Source organism: Ovis canadensis, chromosome 23, assembly GCF_042477335.2.
Source record: "Ovis canadensis isolate MfBH-ARS-UI-01 breed Bighorn chromosome 23, ARS-UI_OviCan_v2, whole genome shotgun sequence".
Taxonomy (NCBI): Eukaryota; Metazoa; Chordata; class Mammalia; order Artiodactyla; family Bovidae; genus Ovis; species Ovis canadensis.
Window position 1 is genome coordinate 64,446,566 of NC_091267.1, and position 14,646 is coordinate 64,461,211.

The 14,646-nt window shown below is 43.4% G+C and overlaps 1 pseudogene; it reads right to left on the bottom strand.

Annotated features, from left to right (window-relative positions):
* LOC138428347 (AP-3 complex subunit sigma-1-like) overlaps positions 1–9,382 on the bottom strand; it is a 166,520-nt pseudogene extending 157,138 nt beyond the window's left edge.
* Positions 9,383–14,646: the final 5,264 nt, after the last annotated feature.

Below are 14,646 nucleotides of genomic sequence, written 5' to 3' on the forward strand. Positions count from 1 at the left end.
AGGTTGTAACTCAAGGGAAAAGTCAGGGGTACTAGTGTAGATTTGGAAAATGCCTTTATCACGATGATGTTGGAAAAAGTGTGGCTCTAGAGTACGTATAGAGAAGAGAGTAAGGAAAGAGCTGATGATGAAGGCCAATCATTCAGGAATGTTTCTAAAGGAGGAAGATGGGTCAGAATGCAAGAGAGAGACAGGGCTCTCTTTACAGCCCAGCGAGGAGAGAATTTCTAGGAGAAAGTGATCAGCTCTGTTCTGAAGTTACAAAGAGGTGTTTGAAGGATGCTTTGGATTTTGGCAATTAATGTTAAGTAATTCACAACCTTTGAGAATATAGTTTATATTCACTGGAGGAGGTAAGGCAGAATAAAATATCAGAGAATAGAGCAGAGAATGTGAGGATGATGAATGGAGGTTCCTCTTTCAAGATGATTAGCAATAAAGGCTGGGGGATGGGGGATAATAGAAGAGCTGGAGGGGGGAGGATTTCCTAAAAATGGGAAAACAAGGGTAGCAGCCCTGCCCTAGAGCTGAAGGTCCTGTTGTCTGTAATGTCAGTGTGGGAGACTTAGCATTGTCTATGGTTTTGTTATTTTAATTATTATTATTTTTTAATGGCAACTAAAGGTGTACAGACTATGTTAAATTAATATTTTTAAGGTGTAATTTTTCAGTTCATTTAGAACATGCAAGTATGGTCTTTTTAAGCAAATGAAATACTTACGATATGGACTTTCTTCTAATTTTGGATTCACCATGACTTTATAATACCAACTAATGAAGATATTTACACTACCTGCCTAAACTTGTGTGTGTGTGCTTAGTTGCTCAGCCGTGCCTGACTGTGACCTCATGGACTGTAGCCTACCAGGCTCCTCTGTCCATGGAAGTCTCCAGGCAAGAATACTGGAGTGGGCTGCCATTCCCTTCTCCAAGGGATCTTGCCGACCTAGGGACTGAACCTGGGTCTTCTGCCATTGCAGCTGGATTCCTTACCACTGAGCCACCAGGGAAGCCTATCTGCTTAAACATCAGTTCAGTTCAGTTCAGTAGCTCAGTTGTGTCCGACTCTTTGCGACCCCGTGAATCGCAGCACGCCGGGCCTCCCTGTCCATCACCAACTCCCGGAGTTCACTCAGACTCACATCCATCGAGTCAGTGATGCCATCCAGCCACTCATCCTCGGTCGTCCCCTTCTCCTCCTGCCCCCAATCTCTCCCAGCATCAGTTTTTTCCAATGAGTCAACTCTTCGCATGATGTGGCCAAAGTACTGGAGTTTCAGCTTTAGCATCATTCCTTCCAAAGAAATCCCAGGGCTGATCTCCTTCAGAATGGACTGGTTGGATCTCCTTGCAGTCCAAGGGACTCTCAAGAGTCTTCTCCAACACCATAGTTCAAAAGCATCAATTCTTTGGTGCTTAGCTTTCTTCACAGTCCAACTCTCACATCCATACATGACCACTGGAAAAACCATAGCTTTGACTAGACGGACCTTTGTTGGCAAAGTAATGTCTCTGCTTTTGAATATGCTATCTAGGTTGGTCATAACTTTTCTTCCAAGCAGTAAGCATCTTTTAATTTCATGGCTGCAATTACCATCTGCAGTGATTTTGGAGCCCCCCAAAATAAAGTCTGACACTGTTTCCCCATCTATTTCCCATGAAGTGATGGAAATCCATGATCTTAGTTTTCTGAATGTTGAGCTTTAAGCCAACTTTTTCACTCTCCTTTTTCACTCTCATCAAGAGGCTTTTTAGTTCCTATTCACTTTCTGCCATAAGGGTGGTGTTATCTGCATATCTGAGGTGATTGATATTTCTCCAGGCAATCTTGATTCCAGCTTGTGCTTCTTCCAGCCCAGCGTTTCTCATAAATAAGCAGGGTGACAATATACAGCCTTAACGTACTCCTTTTCCTGTTTGGGACAAGTCTGTTGTTTCATGTCCAGTTCTAACTGTTGCTTCCTGACCTGCATATAGGTTTCTCAAGAGGCAGGTCAGGTGGTTTGGTATTCCCATCTCTCTCAGAATTTTCCACAGTTTATTGTGATCCACACAGTCAAAGGCTTTGGCATAGTCAAGAAAGCAGAAATAGATGTTTTTCTTGAACTCTCTTGCTTTTTCCATGATCCAGTGGATGTTGGCAATTTGATCTCTGGTTCCTCTGCCTTTTCTAAAACCAGTTTGAACATCAGGAAGTTCACGGTTCATGTATTGCTGAAGCCTGGCTTGGAGAATTTTGAGCATTACTTTACTAGTGTGTGAGATGAGTGCAATTGTGTGGTAGTTTGAGCATTCTTTGGCATTGCCTTTGTTTGGGACTGGAATGAAAACTGACCTTTTCCAGTCCTGTGGCCGCTGCTGAGTTTTCCAAATGTGCTGGCATATTGAGTGCAGCACTTTCACAGCATCATCTCTCAGAATTTGAAATGCTTAAACATAGAACTTTGCAAATACTAGGTTTTTCTCAGTGCTTCTTTAAGAAACATAGCATGCAAAATTCAAAATTTTTAACATAGGTACTTAAATTATACATGGAATATATGTTCATAGTATTGCAAAATTCATGCAACTTCTTTGGAAAACATAGCTTCTTTGGAAAATGGACTGTAAAACTTAATAGATTTTCCATTTTGTAAACTGGAATATTATATCTTAGTTTGTTTTTCAGTGCTCACTTTTTATTCTTTGTTCATTTAACCTGCCAATTGTTCTTTTTTTATGGTAAAGTGGCTTTTAGTATTTGTTTCTTTAAAAATTTTGGTGCCTTTTCAAACCGGCATGTTCTTAAAGTATTTTTCTTCCTTGATTAAAAGCGTGTATTTAATCACATCAACTATACCAAATGAAACTAAGCCATACTGGTTTTAAGCCAATTAAGAAAACTGCAATTTTTAAATGTAACATTTTGGGGTGATGAACACACGAGACTTGACTTGATTTAGACTGAAAGAAACTGCCTTAAGAAATTCACTGAAAGTTTTAGTATTGTCTGAAAGTTTCAAAAGAGGGAAAAAGAGCAGTTTTGTTTTACAGTAAAAAAAAAAAGTCTGGTTATTCTACAATATGAAAGAAGATAAAGCAAATTCAGGGTGCACAATAAGTTGCAGAAAGTGAAATTTATCTCCCTGAAAATAATAACTTTGAAAAGAACAATGAAAATGTACTGAAAATTTGAAAGCATTAGGTCAGTTTTGATGGATTTATTCATAAAATGGAGGCGATGCTGGTGAATATTTAAAATACTATATGGGTGATACGTGGAAAGAGTGAGTTACAGTTTAATTTTTTCTATTAAAATAACAATGATCACAGTCTTTAAAAAGATCTTTTGAGTGGGGCTGGTGTGGACCAAAATTCCCCCCTCTTCTCTGGCTGATTTGTAATTACTGATACATTCAAGTACACGTTGAACATGCATGTGAAATATATTTGGCCAGTGGAAATAAAAAATAGAAAAGACTTTAAATAGATCAACCCAAATGAATTCTCTGTCTAAATGAATCATGCAATTAAACAAACAAAAAGCAAGCACAGAAAGAAAAATGGAAAAAAATTGATTTGGGGTGTTAGAACTGGAGGGGTTGGGGACAGAGGTGTGATGGGAAGAGAAGGGGAGGGAAGGATCAGGAAGTGGGGTGGGGGGAGAATGTACCCTGAGGCTCCCTCCTCCAAGAATGAAGAGACAGAGACGCTGCTGAACAAAACTTGGGTCCCCTAAGCCATGGGCAGGAAAGCCAGTCTATTGACGCTGGGTGTAGCGAAGGCAAGTGCAGCGCTTATTGCGGGCACCATGTAAGGAGTCCTGGAGAGCTTAAAAGGCCTGCACCTCCCAAAGGCTGTCAGGGCAAGACTTTTAATGACAGAGTGAATGAGAGGGGTTGTGAGGTGTGTGATTAACTCACGGATGTTCTCCTAATTGGTTGGTGATGAGGTAATCAGGAGTCAACATCACCAACCTCTGGTTTCAGCCTGTCTGGGGTCTGTGTGCTCTGGGGCAGCATACAGTGGGGGTTTCAGTATTTGCAAAAGACCTCAAAGAACATGGCTCAGAATATTATCTGTAGCCCTTGAGAAGGAACTAGAAGTCTTTGGCTTTGTTTAATGGCTACCCTGTTATTATTTTGTCTGGCTTGATTGTTTATCTTTGCTTCTGCATTTTCTCACTCTGCTGATTTAGTTTCTTCTCTGGGACTCAGGGAAGGTCTAGGAGGTTCAAGTTTATCTACAGATAAGAGTCAGGTGGAGGACATGGCAGGGAGGGAGTAGGGCTGTTCTGGGAGGGTTCCATAAGGTTACAGAAATGATGGCTAGAAAGATCCTGAGAGTTCTGGAGGAGGAAATTCAGGGAGTTTTGTCTGATTCCCTTGATCTTAGGGATGTAGGAGGAGGCAAGGCCATTGTCTTGGGACAAGGTTAGACACGGGAAGGGGTTAGACAGGTGGTTTGAGCCGGGAAACACAGTTTGTATGAGTGCAGTGGGCAGGGGATGGCAGCAATGTGAACGCACTTCAGGTATTTCTTGAAAAGTGTTTCAGAAGAAGGGGGAGCATGAAGTCAGTTGAGCATTGGGCCCTTTTTTTTTTTTTTTTTGCCTTTAAAAAGTGCAGGGCTCATGGGTGGAAGGCTTCCCACCTTCCCATGTAGTAAAGCATCAGTGGTAAAGTATCTGCCTGTCAAGCAGGAGACGCAGGTTCAAACCCTGGATTGGGAAGATCCCCTGGTGTAGGAAATGGCAACCTACTCCAGTATTCTTGCCTGGGAAATCGCATGGATGTAGGAGCTTGGTGGCCTACTGTCCATGGGATGTCAAAGAGCTGACCACGACTGAGTGACGAAACCACCACCCCCACCAGGTGTTGGGGGGTGGTCTGGAGCCCTCCCCACACCTCACACTCAGCATACTCTGTCACCTCTGGGCATACACACAGGTTGGGGGAGGGACGGTCACACTTCTGAACTGGGTGCAGCCGTCAGCACCCTGGGCTCTGAGATTATTTCAGCCTCTCATCTTTCCCCCTGAGCCACTTTATCCTGTGAAAAACACGTGCTTGAGACACAGCTCACACGATTTTGGCTTTATATACTCTCCCATCTGAATCTACTCTGTGATCTCAGAAACAAAACGTAGAAGAAAAATGGAAAAGCAAAGAAGAAAGAAAGAAAGAGTAATCTCCATCCGCAAAACCCTTATCAGAAAATTTCAGAGTTATCGCCATGCCTGCTCTAGGCAGTCTTCCGTTATCGGGCTTAGAAGCTGGGCTGGGACTTGGCAGGGAGAGAATGCCAGGGGAATCGGAGGAGTGCAGAGGTGGTTTGTCTAACTCCAGTTCACGTTCCTGATGAATCGGTGACTTCTAGGAAGTCATATTCTCACAAAGTCACCATGTCTTTAGGCTGTGGTCCTGTATTTTGTCTCTATTGCCCTTCATCATATCTCTCTTTTCTCTTAACTAATCAAAATCATTCAGGCTCTGTGATGCCCCATCCACTTCGATTAAGAATAGTTCTGCAGTTTGGTCCTTGGTTTGATCTAAGAAAATTAGGTGAACGTTGATGGGGATACGACCATGGGCAGGCCCTGGGTCTAGTGCTGTGAGTGGACAGGGCTGAGCAGGAAGACACAATGCAGGCAAAGAGGCCGAGCCTGGCAAATGTGGGGTCAGAGAGGGACAGGGTCTGGGAGATGGCTTCCAGTTAGAAGGGCTTGGGAATGATGAGTGGGGCGTGACTTTAGAACCGGGCTTGCAGGGTTTAACCGATGAGGCAAGATTTGGGCCAGATGCTAGGGAGAAGGGGGTGGTCTTCCTGGTGGAGGAAACCAGGTGAGCGATGAGCGGAGGCGTGGTGGTGGGGGTGGGGGTGGAGGTGGGGAAGGGCAGAAAGGAAGCCAGGAACACTCATGGGCTGCACTAAAAGCCGTGTGAAGAGGGGTGGAGGCGCCCTAGACTTGCGTGCTCTGCTTAGGAGTTTGGAACTTTTTCTGAGAGCAGTTCAAAGCCTTTGAAGGCTGCCTGATCATTGCCAAAGCTTTCTCTTTTATCTGCCTGTTTGCAGTTCAATCTGTGCTTCCCAGTTTCATCTGTTAAGAAGGAAACTCTGAAACTTCTTGGGCTGCTCTGAGGTCATTTTTGAATCCTCTGCTCTCCGCTGATCCCACCTTATCTGGGTCCCCCCTCCTTATCTGGGTCCTGCTGTTTCTCTTGGCTCATCTTGACTGCCTGTCAGCACTATCTACACACAGCAGTTTCGCGTGCTTCCCTTTTGAGAGTGCAGAATCACATTTTGCCAATGTTCAGTTTTAAGAAGTTTTCTCACGTTTTCAAGGATGTAATTAGGAAGAAAACATGTATACGTGTAATGAACCATAGGTGGCATCCGGAATATTGTTATGGTATAGCTGAGATAAAAACACTAAGAAATACAGCAAGTATCTCACACCCTCAGACTTTTGGCCATGAAACCACTTTATTTATTTATAAAAATAAAAATGTTTTTATATATTTTTTAAAAAATTACAGTGTTGTGATAATTACTGCTCTTCAGCAAAGTGATTCAGTTATACATACACATATGTGTCTGTGTATATATGTATGTGTGTATATATATATATATATATATATACATTCTTTGTTTAAATTTCTTTTCATTATGGTTTATTGTAGGATGCTGAATATTGTTGTCTGTGCTATTCAGCAGATCCTTGTGCTTATCTAGCCGATACATGAAAACTTACATCTGTCAACCCCAACCTCCTGCTCCATCCCTTCCCCCTCCTTGGCAGCCTTTATCAGGCTGTTCTCTATGCCTGTGATCCTGCTTCTGCTGCATAGATGGGTCCATTTGTATCATATTTTAGATTCCACATGTAAATGATATAATGTAGTGTTTGTCTTTCTCTTTCTGACATCACTATACATAGAAGTTGACAGATAAGAAAATGAAAGGGAAGATCTTGAGCCTTATCATTTTGTTCAGTAGGCTCAATGATGAAAGTTCTGGAGGATTCTTTTTGTGGCACTCAGTAGATGCTCAATTAAACATTAGCTATTAGTTCTATTAGAAGAGCTCATGTCTATGTGGGAGGCACCAGGAGATTTTCCTCCCATGCCGGGATCCCTCATTTAGACCCAAAGTTCCACAGTGCAGTGTGTTATTTTTGATGAAAAAGAGCAAGCCATCAAAGGGAACAGTTTGGTACATATGGCACATCCATATGAAAATGCTGATGTCATTTCTTAAAAGGTGATTACTAAAACCCTTATAAAATACTATAATGTAATGTTAAGAGGAGAAAGGCAGAATGGAAAATTGCATATCAACGGGGATTTAAACACTTTAAAAGTGAGAGGTGTCTGTTGCACAGACAGCCTCTTGAAGACTGAAGGCTGGACCCAGTGAAAGCGGTCCCCGGGAGGGGCTGACCACATACAGGACTGCAGGCTAAGTCTGAAGCTAAGTGAGCAATAAACATCCCTGAGTATGAATATGTTTTCAAAAGAGACCCATGTAAGGTAAAGAGTGTCATTTGCCTGCATCCAAGTATCAAGAGGAGAAGACAATGGCACCCCACTCCAGTACTCTTGCCTGGAAAGTCCCATGGACAGAGGAGCCTGGTGGGCTGCAGTCCATGGGGTCGCTAAGAGTCAGACACAACTGAGTGACTTTACTTTCGCTTTTCACTTTCATGCATTGGAGAAGGAAACGGCAACCTACTCCAGTGTTCTTGCCTGGAGAATCCCAGGGACGGGGGAGCCTGGTGGGCTGCTGTCTATGGGGTCGCACAGAGTTGGACACTACTGAAGTGACTTAGCAGCAGCAGTAGCAGCAAGTATCAACAAAACTGAATTTGCTTCCTAGCTACTCCCTGCTTTTCCATTTTCTCGTCTTTCCAAATACTTTCCATTTGGGATGTTTCCTCTAAAATTGGTGCACAAATTAATGCTGTTTAACTGAATGTCGTTTGCACACCTCTTACAACCAGACGCTCCTGGTTACGTCCACTGCTGCCCATGGCTAGAGCGTTCACAGAATCGTGAATTGTATCTGTCTTTGTGGTTAATAGATGAACTCGCCCACATTAAGATTTACGGCTGCCTCCTTCCCCAAGTGTCTGGGGACAGAATTGGCACTAACGAGTGACCCCCTGCCTTTCACAGATGCACAGAGTCTGGAAGTTAACTTAGGTAGATGAGCGGGGGGGTTTATGGTAGCGGACCCCTACCATATAGTCATAAAGTCACTAGCACATTATTTGAAGACCCAGAAATAAGACCCTGCTGTTAAAAAAGAGAAAGAAGTGGTCACCGGGTGTTCTGAGCACCCTGCGTGAGGGGAGTTACTGCATATTTCTATTTCTGTGAAGGAAGGTAACTATTTCAGTGTCCTCTTCTCTGATGCTCAGTTCTGATTTTCTTCCCCCTGATTACCCTCCAGCACTTTCCTGTGATGATATTTATGGACTGTGCTCTCTCAGAGGTGCCTCTCTCCTGGAGCCCTCGGGGGGAAACTATAGCAGCTACTGCTTGTCTGTCCCCCTCCTGTACTGTATACAGGCAGCCATGTAAGGTCAGGATGAGCAGGAGAAGACCTAAGCAACCCCCTCTCAACCCTCTTTTGCTCCTGCTCTGCACCGTGGAATTGAGATCTCACCCTTTCCAAGATGTCCAGCCTGAGAAGTTATTTAAAGAAAGAAAGTGAAAGTGAAGTCGCTCAGTCAAGTCCGACTCTTTGCAACCCCATGGACTGTAGCCTACCAGGCTCTTCTGTCCATGGGATTCTCCAGGCAAGGATACTGGAGTGGGTTGCCATTTCCTTCTCCAGGGGATCTTCCCAACCCAGGGATTGAACCCAGGTCTCCCCCATTGCAGGCAGATGCTTTACCCTCTGAGCCACCAGGGAAGCCTGAGTTATTTAAAATCCTGCTTAAAAAAGCCAGTCTTCTTGCTGCCAGTTCCACCCATACACCCCTCTCATATATGACTGGCACACCTCTGTGTGTGAGTGTCAACACAGGGAACTGCTGAGAGGTGGCTCATAAATGGTGAAAGCATGCAGTGAAGAGTTAGCTGACTCTTCATCTTCCTTTCTTCCTAAGCCATCACCTCTTACTCTGGGAGACCCAGGGATCATGCAGGATGCAAACTGGATGGTTCTATAGATGATTTGATAACATTTTCTAGATGAGGAGACGGATGCCCAAAGAACATTCCTCAAGATCACAGGCTGACAAGTGACAGCTGTGGGACATGATCACTTCCATCCCAACCTGGCAGCCTTTTCATCATGGCATTAGACTTACTTGAGTTACATTCTCAATCCTGTAAACTTCTAAGAGGCTCTGCAGGAAAAGCCGATTCGCTTCCCAGCTTTGCCCAAACGCCATCTCTTTCATGACACTTTTACAGATGGACCTGGTCGTGAGAGAACTCTGCATCCTCCAATCTCCCTTAGCATTTTTTAAAACTGTGCAGAGTGTTTGGAGTCTACAGTACTGCCATCAATTAGGGTTAATCAGATACATGTTTTAGCCTCCCTGCTAGACAACAGGAGCTTCTCGAAGGCAGCAGTTGCGTCTCTTAAGTTTTTGTTGGTCTCATAATGCTGGCACAGTGCTTGGCAGTGGTGAACATTCAATAGAGGTTTGCTGTGCAAACGAAGGTGGGGATGAATGAATGGTCAATGAACCCACTGGACTCGCACCTTGGTTTCCTCCTGGGTAAGGGTGCCGTAAATCACAGGGTGGCGGTTCTCTGGGGACCCAGGGCTTTGTGAGTTATGGGGAAGTCTTCCTGTCTCTCTGGCTGAGCGAGCAGTGATAACATTCAAACTGCAACCTTGGAGTAGCGAGCAGTTAGTAAATCACTGCTCTGGGAGGTTCATTCATATGGGCCCTTCATAAATAAATCAGTGAAATGGCTGCCACTCGTCAGCCAAGCAGGTCGGCTCCTCAGCAGACCAGGTTTCTCATGCTTACCTGGCTAGGATGTTGATTGCTGCTGAAAATGGTTCCAGCAATCAGTGTCCCTGCAGAGTCTAGGGCTTTGTGTCACTAGTGTCTGCCTCTTGAAGGGCCTTCCTCACCAACTAGAAGAGGGACACAAGAGCTCATTGTTGGCTCGCGGTGGTGATGGTAATGTGGGGCAGCTGTCACACCTTCAGGCCTGTCCTGCACCAGGCTGAACTTTTTATTTGGCTTGGATTTCCTCCCTTGATAAGTTTTCTTATGGGGGATTCTGTGGCTTAGGGAGTGGCGAAAGTCACATCTCTGTAAGAACTGTGGGAAGCTCTCCTGATAAGAAAAACTATAAATTCTGGTCCATCTCAAAGAATAAGTGACTTTTGGAAACCATGAAGTGACTGCATGCATCCTGCACCCCATTAAAATATTTTTGCTTCTTTATCTTAGTCCTAAACGCCGGGATCTCTGGATGTTCAAGGTAGCAATTAACTGAATTGGAATGCTGATTCAGATTCCTGAGCTAATAGGAGAGGATGAGTGAAGTTTCTCTAAGTTCTTTCATTTTCATTTGCAATATATTCAACAACAAGTCTTTATTAAGTACCTCATATGTGTCAAGAAGCATGACAGGCTTTGGTGATAGGAACACAATGTAACTTTAGCTTTCGAAGATTTCATCATTTGAGAGGCTAGTGGATATGTGCATAGATGGTGTCTGGAGAGAACAGCCCTGTGATGGAGATGGGGTAAACTGCTCTGGGAATAGGAATGAGAATGAAGCATGCTGGCTTGGGGAAAATTCACTGAACTGGGGCAGCGGGAACAGCAAGGAGAAAGGACTTGATGAATTCAGGGCATCAGGCATCCATTCACCCACAGATCATTATTGATCAATCCGTGAGGCTGGCTCTGTGCTGACCCCTGTGTCACTTTGATATATATGGGACTGCCTGGGGTCTCAGTCTTTCAGGACTCAGCATTCAGATGGAGTTGACATTGCTATGGAGAGAGTTGGGAGATGAGATGAAGGTTGGGCTGATAGATGGTGAGAGGCTCTGGTTTTGGACTAAGAAGTGGGGACTTTGGCTGGCAACAACTTGGCTTATGGTCTAAACCAAAGACCAGTCCATTAATGAGGAGGGTATATGTGTTCCCATTTTTTGCAAACATTATTGCAGTGAATAACTGTGTTCTTGCATTATTTTATGCATGTGAATGCCCGCTGGGGCACCAGGTTCTAAACTGGAATCACTGAGTCAATGAGTGTGTGCATTTGTAATTTTATCAATGTTCACAGTGTAAGAGATGCACTTACATCCCTACTCATCTCACACACCCACACCCACACCCACACCCACCCACACACACACACACACACACACACGCACTCTTCATTCACTCACACTGAAATGAGGATAATCTTTCATTTCACTCTCTAATAATTGCCACAGACGGCCAAGCTCCTGCTCTCTCTAAAGGCACGAAGGCATGTATTTGGAATGGATGAATTTCTGTCCCGGACAGATCCAAGAATACTCCCTGTGTTCCACTTTGGTTCAGATTTCTGTCCTGTGGGGACCTGGAGTGAAGCAACGTGGGAAGAAGTGATTGGCCTTCAGGCTGTTTGACTCAAAGATTAGGAGTGTCCCCATACACAACTGCTGAATGGGACTCTAAATAACTCACAGTGGGTGGGTCATTGATGAAGTCTTAACATTTTGTTCATTTTTCCCACCTGTATTTTCAGCTTATGCCACTTCTTGGGAAATGATGGCTCTAAGTCCCATTTGTCCTCAACTTTTAATCTTGGAATGTGTGGACCTATTTAGTCATCTACTACATCAATAACAGTTTATAACTTTCTGTCATTTTCGTGGGGTAATAAAAAGCTAGTAGCCTATGATTACTTGGATTTATCCCAAGAACTTCAAACTTAAGTCTGTGTTTTTCAGGCCTCCTCCATGACCTCCTGCCACATACCTATGCAAGTGGAAGATGAAGGCAGAAATCTGTGGTTTTCAGGCATAAATCCCATGCATGCAAAACAAAAGATAACTGAAGTCTGGCCCCACTATCTCAGTTGTCCTTTCCGTCCCCCCTCTGAGTACATGGGGATGAGCACTGGCAACAGGCTGCCCCCATGAAGGGTGAAGCTTCTTGATAAATGTCTGTGAGGAATAATCTTGCAGCTTTTAGCAAAAATATCGAGGGCAAGCCATGTAGTTACTTAAGTGGCAGAAAACTGAATTTGGCGGTAGTGTTGAAGGCTTGGTGTTAAACAGCTACATATTATATATGGGATTTAAAAAAAACGATCAAGAAAATTGCCTTTTTAAGGACCTGCCCTGCAGAGGCACTCTATTAGATAGAATAGAAGGTATTTCCTAAGTGAAAAAATAAGCAAATAAAAATTAGTCAGGGTCTCAGATTTTTGAAAAATTAGAAAGATGGGAAGGCAAATATATATATGAACAGTTTAATGACTATAAGAGGGTTAATAGGCTTCTCAGGTGTCTCAGTGGTAGAGAATCCACCTGTCCATGCAGGACATATAGGGGATGTGGGTTCAATCCCTTGGTTGGGAAGATCCCCTGGAGAAGAAAATGGAAATCCACTCCAGTATTCTTGCCTGGAGAACCCCATGGACAGAGGACCCTGGTGGGCTACAGTCCATAGGGTCACAAAGAGTTGCACATGACTTAGCAACTGAGCACGCAAGAGAATTAATAGCATACGTTACCAATACCTGAAACTATTCAGTGCCAAACAATGGGACCTGAATGTCTTATCCAGCTCTGAACTAGAGTTCCCAGCTTGAAAGACCTCATCATAGCTCCAGGAAACTTTTTTATGGGGCTAGCGTACACCTTGCCCCTACTTCCTGTTCATTGAGCTTCAGTTCATTTACATTCTTGTTGAACATCTCCTCTATGCTTTGCATGCATATTTTGTGTTGATTCTCTCTCCTTAGTGGCCTTTAGGATACTGACCTTTTTTTCCCCACACCTTCGGGCTCCACTCAGGACAGCCCCACCTTCTATCTATCCAGTGCTTCATGACTTGTCTCTCCTCGTTCATCCCAGCAACCTGATCTTGTGCTCCCAGTTCTCTTTGCTAGAGGATCAGTAAACACCTTCAGGCCCTCGAAAAGTTGGGGAGTTACCATATGGCCCAGCAATCCCATTCTTAAGAGTATACTGCAAGAATCAAAAATAGGAATTAAAACAGATATCTCTACAATTCACTGTGGCATTGTTTACAATAGCTAATAGACAGAAACAATCCAAATGTTCCTCATAGATGCATTGTTAAACAAACTGTGGTATAGCCATATGATGGAATGTTATTCAGCCTGAAAAAGGAATGAAATTCTGATACCTGCTCTAACACAGATAAACTATGAAACATTATGCTAAGAGAAAGAAGCCAGATCCCAAAGGTCACATTTTTGTTGTTGTTGTTCATAGTTTTTCCAGTTTTTTAGACAATATATTTATTTATTTGTCTGTACCAGGTCTGATATGTATGTGGGATCTGATTCCCTGACCAGAGATTGAACCCTGGTCCCCTGTATTGGGAGTTTGGAGTCTTAGCCATTGGACCACCAGGGAAGTCCCTCCAGTTTATTTTTCATTTCATATTAATTTCAGAAACATGTTTTTGAGCTCCAGCACTATGTCATCAGAATTTTAACTGAAATTGTATTAAGCTTGAACAAAACTTTGAAGAATCGTTATTTTCACAATATTTTGTTTTCATTTACAGGAATATAGGATGCCATGTTGTTTAGTTGCTAAATCATATCCAGCTTTTTTTGCAACCCCATGGACTATTGCCCTCCAGACTTGTCTGTCCATGGGATTTCCCAGGCAAGTATACTGGAATGGGCTGCCATTTCCTTCTCCAGGGAAGGTCACATATGATATAATTCCATTTATATATGAAATACACAGAAGAGGTAAATCTGTACAGAGAGAAAGCAGATTTTCCATGGATCCCATGGCTGGGGAAGTGGTGAACAGGTGGTAACTATTGAATGAGCTTGGGGGTTTATTTTGAAGAGATACAAATATTTTGGAACTACATGGAGATTGTGGTTGTGGAACATCGTGAATGTACTAAATGCTAATGAAAGGTCCACTTTAAAAGATCAATTTTATGTTATGTGAATTCTGCTTCAATTAAAAACAAAAACAAAACAAATGCTAATTCCTTCAGGAAACATGCTGTTGGGAGCCAGGAGGTTAAGTGCTCTTCCTCCTGATATAATTGCTTTCAGGGAGAGTGGGTCACTGCAGAAACAAAACATTAATTCAGGGGAGTGAGTTTCAGGGTTTAATTTAAGCAATGACAGTAATCCCTCTGACTGGTACAGAGCTTTATAGTTTAGGAGAGTACCTTAGGTCCAACCCCTTATGCACCTTTTACAAATTTCCCCTCATTGTTCTTCCTCATCTTCTCACCCCCCAAAGACCATAGTTCTCACTTCCTGTCATCTGGAATAATGTCCCCCTACCTCTGTGTTTCATTCTGATCCACTCACTGAGGCCCCAATCAAATGCCATTCCTGAAGCCTCACTTGGAAATACAAGCACAGTCTGGTTGCTCAGAGCACTTTAGCTGCCCTCTCAGGTGTGTTCAAAAGGCCCTTTGGAAAACAGGTGAGTCATGATGAGAAGGCTAAGCTC